Source organism: Quercus lobata, chromosome 6, assembly GCF_001633185.2.
Source record: "Quercus lobata isolate SW786 chromosome 6, ValleyOak3.0 Primary Assembly, whole genome shotgun sequence".
NCBI classification, from domain to species: Eukaryota; Viridiplantae; Streptophyta; class Magnoliopsida; order Fagales; family Fagaceae; genus Quercus; species Quercus lobata.
Window position 1 is genome coordinate 48,739,981 of NC_044909.1, and position 7,500 is coordinate 48,747,480.

Genomic DNA, 7,500 nt, shown 5'->3' on the forward strand with positions numbered 1-7,500 from the left:
CTTGCAATTCACATTTTTGGTATATGGACATGTGCTCAATTCTTCTTATAAATCTTCTTCCACTGCATCATCGATCACGGGCGTCCATAATCTTTTTTGGCATATGATGCGCATTCTTAATTTCTTCTTGTCGGTTTCTCCATGGCACTGCTGGTGGTGACATGACATTTGCAGTTTTCACCTTCTCTTTTCTCAGAATCCATGGACGGCGCGACGTGTCACAACACCGTCACCAACTTACCATCCATCAAATCTTTTTTTTTTTCTTTGGGTTGTTAATCAAATTAGCAAGACAGATTTAGACAAGTGTATTCCAAATTAGTAATTGTCTCTTGGTTAGATAAAATTCAATTTCTTGAATTTGCAGTATCATCATATTTCATTTTTGTTTTATTTAATTTTATAAATATGATATGATTTAAAATCAACCGCATTGTTTTATAATTTGATGTGATGGTTACTTCATAAATATAAAGGTAAGAGTTGGTATTTAAGTTTTCAAAAGTAAGTTTCATATACATATACACTTAAATTGGGTTAGAATATAATTTTTATCTTGTACAAAAAAAATTCTTTATCATTAGATTAAGATATAAAATTAAAAAAAAAAAAAATTATGTGAGCCGAATATCCCACAATTATCGTATTTCACTTAAAATTCGTTTAGAAACCACTTATTTTGCTAAAATTGAATTTTTTTTACTAAAAAAAAAAAAAAAAAATTGACTTTTGGAGCAATAAAACCTACCTAACAATGCAATGAGACCCACTTTTGAAGCAAAAATAAATTAAAAAGTAAAATAAACTAACTTTTTCTCAAATCTCAAATACAACCTTAATCAAGGCCGCTAATGACATAAAATTTACAATTTCACCTTCTCTCTCATCAAAATCAATGCCCTCACCAACTCACCATCCATCAAATCAAAAAAAAAAAAATCTAAAGGTTGTTAATCAAATAATTTGTTAGCATTACAATTTACACAAGTGCTCCAAATTGATACGCAGCCTCAAATCCCAAACGCAACCTTAATCAAGGCTGCTAATGGCATAAAATTTACAATTTCACCTTCTCTCTCATCAAAATCAATGCCCTCACCAGCACACCATCCATCAAATAAAAAATAAAAAAAAAATTCTTAATTAAGGTTGTTAATCAAATAATTTGTTACCATTACAATTTACACAAGTGCTCCAAATCAGTGCGCATCTCTCTGGGCCAGGCTAAAGGATAATCAAGGCTGCTAATGGCATAAAATTTACAATTTCACCTTCTCTCTCATCAAAATCAATGCCCTCACCAGCACACCATCCATCAAATAAAAAATAAAAAAAAAATTCTTAATTAAGGTTGTTAATCAAATAATTTGTTACCATTACAATTTACACAAGTGCTCCAAATCAGTGCGCATCTCTCTGGGCCAGGCTAAAGGATTTCTCAAACTCTACAAGTACACAAGATTTAACCTTTTTTTGTTCAACTGAAATTAAGTAGTTTCAAAGCACGAGAAATAATCATAATTTGTGAACAAGTGTAAGCTTCGCCCAAAAATATGAATTACTCACCACACCACCAAAGGATGGGCCAACTAATACTCTTTATAAAAATAATGGGCTCTTCAATACTCTTTTCTATTAGATTAAGACAAAATTAATTTCTTTTTTAATGTAAGCAAAATAGCCTACAATTGTTATATTTTCACTTAATCAACACCGGTGATGTTGTCCTCAAAATGGATGTTGACTAAAGGCTTTTTTATTTTACTATATTCCTTAATAATAATAAAAGAGAAAAAGAAAAAGAAAAAAAATTAAAAAAGAAAAAAAAAAAAAGAGTACCATCATGACTTCTGAGTTCGGAGCTGTGTTTTTAGTTTTTCTCAGTCAAATCTCTTCTTTGACAACGTTATCAGTGGGCTCTAGCTTTCGTTCAATGTTGCTGTTACGCATTGGGCACGCTGTACGTAGAGAAAGATACATTTATCTTGTTTTTAATATGCAAATTGCACTATGCATTTTTCTGCAAAAAAATATGCAAATGCACTGAACAGTCTGAACACAAGTTAAATTTTAGTAGTTAGAGCCTTATTATAAATTACTAGACTCATCACTGTACAATAATTTTTTTTTTTTTTTAGTTTAATGTTATAATATTTAAAAGTAATATATAAATACCCGTGTATATTTTGTTTTTTAAAGAAAGAGATAAAGCCTGGGTTCCAGTTAGCTCAACTGGTAAAGTCTCTGATGGTTGTATAAAAGATCTGGGGTTCAATCCCCGTCTACACCAAAAACTGATTGGTGTCTTGGTTTGATGATAAAAGAGCTATCATCAGGAGCGGACGCCATAGGTTGAAACTCTCTTAATGTTTAAAAATAGTCTCATAAGTTTTAAATTGAATGGAAAAGATAAAAGAAAAAACCTAAAACTTAGGAAAAATAAATTACTCTTTTAACCAGTTTGTGTTTTTTAATTTAAAATTATTTAACTAAATGATAGAGGTATTTTAGAGAGTTTAAGAATTCGCGTGAGAGTATTTCAGTACGCAAAAAGTTAAAAACCAGTTAGTTTGTTTTTTTTTTTTGGTGAAAAGAGTCTGGAATCAAATTACTATTTACTCATTAATTATAACATAAACAAAAGGGTTAAATGTAACTTGAAAGCTTTGACATATTTATAATTATTTAAATTAATTATAGTCTCATTTTAGATAAATGAAACCTTGGAAAAGGTAAAATCTCTAACTCTTTAATATAAAAATTTATGTTATGGATTCCTATTTTCTTGGAATCTCCATGAAGCATTCTAAATAAAATAAATTATTGTCTCTGTCATTGATACCTTTCCTAATGAAAATTATGAAACAGCAGCAAATGCACCTTTTCTACTTGTCAATGATTTGGTGGCTATTGGTTTGATTATTAACTTTTGATGCAAAAAATAATTCATCGTCTCTTTCATTTTCACACTTGTTAAGGTAATTTTTTTTTTTTAATTTTATTATTATTAATATTAATAATTCAGTTGTGAGGTCATGTGAAATGTTGAGCCACACATTCTCCTCCCCGCTATTTACTTATTAAAAAAAATTATAATTTAATATTTAATATTGTAACTGTGGGTACCTAAGGCATGCTTAGGCTTACTTGCAACGTCTTTAGGCATGCTTGTCAACGTCCTTGGCCGGCCTCGGCATGCTTTGCAACGTCCTAGGCATGCTTGGCAACGTCCTTGGCCGACTTTGGCATGCTTTGCAACGTCCTAAGCGTCCCACATCGAAGAGAAATCCCCCCACTTTCTACCTTATAAACTTTGAAGCGAAGGAGTAGTGTACCACTAGTTCTGGACGCTTAGGACGTTGCTAAGCATGCCGAGGATGTTGCAAAGTATGCCGAGGTCAGCCAAGGACGTTGCCAAGCATGCCTAAGAACGTTGCAAGCATGCCTTAGGTACCCACAGTAACATTTTTTTGTGTCCTTACAATTTTTTTTTCTTTATTTGGATTTTTCATATAAACATCTTAATGGACATGGTGAAGGCCTCGCAGGGTCATACTTTGAACTTATCTAAATATCGATTTAGTCAATACCCTAGTCATCAATTTCTTTGATTTTCTTTTTTTATAAGACATTTCTTTAAACTTTTGTATTCGGTCCATTTGGTCCTATTTTGTCCACTTTCTTCCAATTCGGTCTACCTTGATATTCTTCGATCCATTTTGGTGTTATTCGGACCGATTCTTATTTGATCCATTTTGTCCACTTTGGTCCTATTTGGTCCATTCTGTCCACTTTGCTCTTATTCGGTCCAATTCAGTCCATACGGTTCTATTTGGTCCACTTTAGTCCTATTCGGTCCATTCAATGCACTTAGGTCATTTTTGGTTCACATTGGTCCTATTCAGTCCACTTCGATCTGTTAACTCCATTTTGGTCTACTTCGGTGCATTCGATATGTTTTTGTGCGCTTACATAGTGGGAAAAGATAAGTTTGGGTTGAGGGCATCTATTTTAAATCCAAATTTATTTTTTAATAAAAAATATAGATCTCAAACTCGTAATATCTAAAATCTTAAATATAACATTTCTTGTTGCTACAATCTTATTGAGTCACATTAATGTAGAATTTCGACCTATTTCGATCCAGCTAAATTTAAGTAAAAGTTTTTCTAAACATGAAGGCTAATAGGCTATGAATATACAAAAGTAATCTTTAGGGTAGTTACTCATTTGATTTAATGTTGTTATTTTTAAATGAATTGTATGAGGTTGATTATATTTTCAAACTAAATAAATAAAATTAATTTTTATTTAACTATCTTGTGCAAGACACACGATGGTAACTAGTTTTATATAAGCTCATGTTGAAGTTATACTCTATACCTATGGGAGGGAGCGACCTGAGGGCAAAGGAACGTGGTGAATGGGCTTCCAGAGAAGTCAGATGTGCCCTATTGTTCATCGGATTGGGCCCAACCTAGGCGAGGTAGCCAGACACCAGAAACCGAGTAAGGAATGGCTCACCCGATGAGCCCTAGGAACATGCCTTCCTTGGGAGATCGAGGTTCAACCTTAGAGTCAATAAGGCAATTGCCGAGGAAGGAAGTAAGGTGGAGCAAGTAAAAGCAGGAGGTATCTTCTTGAAGAAGCACCCATCACCTTCACATTTAGTGCTTCCTGCCAAACTAACCTGCCGCATTAAATGGAGAATGACCCTTGAACAGTACCTGCACAACTTTCACAACCTACTATATATAGAAAGTCAAGTGGAAGGTCAAGATGCACCTCCTCCTACTATATATATATAGAAAGGCAAGTCCCCCATGAAAGGAGATTGATGAAAATGTTTGAGAAGAATTTCCTAGAGAGAGAGAGAGAGAGAGAGAGAGAGTATATAGTAACTATTGAACATCTGTGTTTTAGTTTGGGCTCCTCAGACTGACCGAGGAAGACTTTTTAATAAAAGAAAATCATTCCTTAGCTTTTTTCTTCAAGTATATTCTTAGTCTTACTTATCTTTCCATTAATCTTGCTGAGGTCTCACCATATAAGCTTGGACTATTGACTTTAACCGTCCACCTCTTCAAAATTAGTTGTATTGGGCTTAGTCCACTAACAGGGTCCTCAAATCATTGGGCCGGATCTATTGTCGCCAGTTTTTGCCCCCTATAATACCATATAAAAAAGTTGTGTCATACCCACTCCTTATGTATATGAAGCAGTTTAAAATATTACAATTATTAGGGTAAACTACGTATTTGGTCCCTATCCTTTACACCATATTTCAATTTAGTCCCTGATCTTTTAGTTGTGTCAATTTGGTCCCTAACTTTTTAGTGCCGTGTCAATTTAGTCCCTACCATTATTTTTTGGATAAAAAAGTTTGACATGTCAAACGGCTTAAATAAAAAATAAATTTATTGTCACATCAACTGTTACCTAGACCAACATTTTAGCATAATCTTCAAACTTTTTAAAAATATAAATAAATAAACATCAGATAAGTGAAAGTGAGTAAATTTTGGGATCAAAATCCCAAACTCACGTCTTTCAAAAAAAAAAAAAAAACTCTAACTCATGATTGCTTCTGTTTGTGATGGGTTCACAATCTCCTATTGATCCTCAATCCCCTCATTATATCAGTAAAACTTCTTGCGGTCCACTATGTTGTTGAAGAGATGAAGCAACATAAAGGTCCATTACCATTACTATCCAGATAATTTGTTACATTCCAATTCAATTATTCACCAGCGAAAAGATAGGTTCAGCGTATATTATTCTCCATGTAGTAAAGTAATAGGTTTAAAAAGTTATATACAAGGGAGAGTTCCTATATGCGCAAAGTTATGATTAATGTTGCTTGTCAAATAATCTGGAATATCAAAGATGGAATATAGAAGGAGTCTGGACGAAAACGTAGTACCTCACCTTTTCTTTCTACAGGACCAAAACATGAAGCAATCGTACGTTAGGGATTTATATATATATATATATATATATATATATTTAGATGTGAGTTAGGGAATTTGATCCCAAAAGTTACTCACTTTCACTTATTTGTTGTTTTATTTTTTTAATTTAAGATTATGTTGACATGTTAGTCCAAGTGGCAGTTGATGTGATAATAAATTAATTTTTTATTTAAGTTGTTTGACACGTCAGACTTTTCCAACCAAGGGATAATGACAGAGACTAAATTGACACGATACTAAAAGGTTAGGGACCAAATTGACACAATTGAAAGGTTAGAGACTAAATTGAAATATGATGTAAAAGATAGAGACCAAATACGTAGTTTACCCAAATTATTATTATGTTTCTTTTGAATGAAACGCTACTAACCTACTACACTGATTAAAATTGTACTACCAAAATTTTTTAGAAACTTGAACTTCAAGATTCGTGTTTGTCATATAACTTACAATAATTTTTGTTCTTTATTTTTATCGTCTATTTTATCATTCATTTTTATCGTCTATTTTGTTATATTATTAAAATATTTTTTTAGTTTACATATACAATTTCTTCACCCTTGTTTTTTCTTTGGCCATGATATTTAGCTTAGTTTTCGAAATTTGCTTTAGTCAGTTTTCGTAATTCCAAATCAATATAAATGAAGCTCTTTATCAAAAATAAAAAATAAATGAAGCTCTAGTAAATTGGGACCTTCTTGGGTCCGCAATAAATTATACGAAAATGTTTACTCTAGGCCCAAGCCTAGCCTTTGGATGATTCCTACTTCTTGTAATATGTATTTCCAACCAAAGTGTATAGTCACCTTCCCTCTTTCTCTCTCAAAGGTGAAGTGGTATGTCATGAGAGAGAGAAGAAACATGTATCCGATGCATGTTATATTTTCTCTTGATTGTTCAATATTCGTGTAACATAGCGTTGCTATATTATTTACTAATTTATTGTACTAAATATCCAATTAGATTCTCAAAAAAAAAAAAAAAAAATCCAACTCAGATCGTGTCTTCATGTTTTTGTTGGTCAAATCTCTTCCTTGACAGAGTCATTAGCTTGATAGCCTTGACACGTTAATAATTACTGAATGTCATGGCGGTCTTAGCTTGTGTTTTTACTTTTTCTCAGTCAAATCTCTTCTTTGACAAAGTTATCAGTGGGCTCTATAGCTTTTGTTCAATGTTGTTGCTGCGCATTGGGCACGCCATGTACGTAGATAACGGAGACATTTATCTTGTTTTTAATATGCAAATTGCTCTATGCATTTTTGTTCAGACAAATATGCAAATGCACTGAACAGTGTAAACACAAATTTATTTGACTAGTCAGAGCCTTATAATTCAGCGATAGGACCCACTATCCAGTCTTTTCTTGGAAAAGAATCTTAAATCAAATAACTATTTTTCTCATTTATTATAAGAAAAACAATAGGGTTAAATCTAAATGTAACTTGAAAGCTGACATATTTATAATTATTTAAATTAATTATAGTCTCATTTAGTTAAAACCTTTGAAAAAGTAAAAACCCCAACT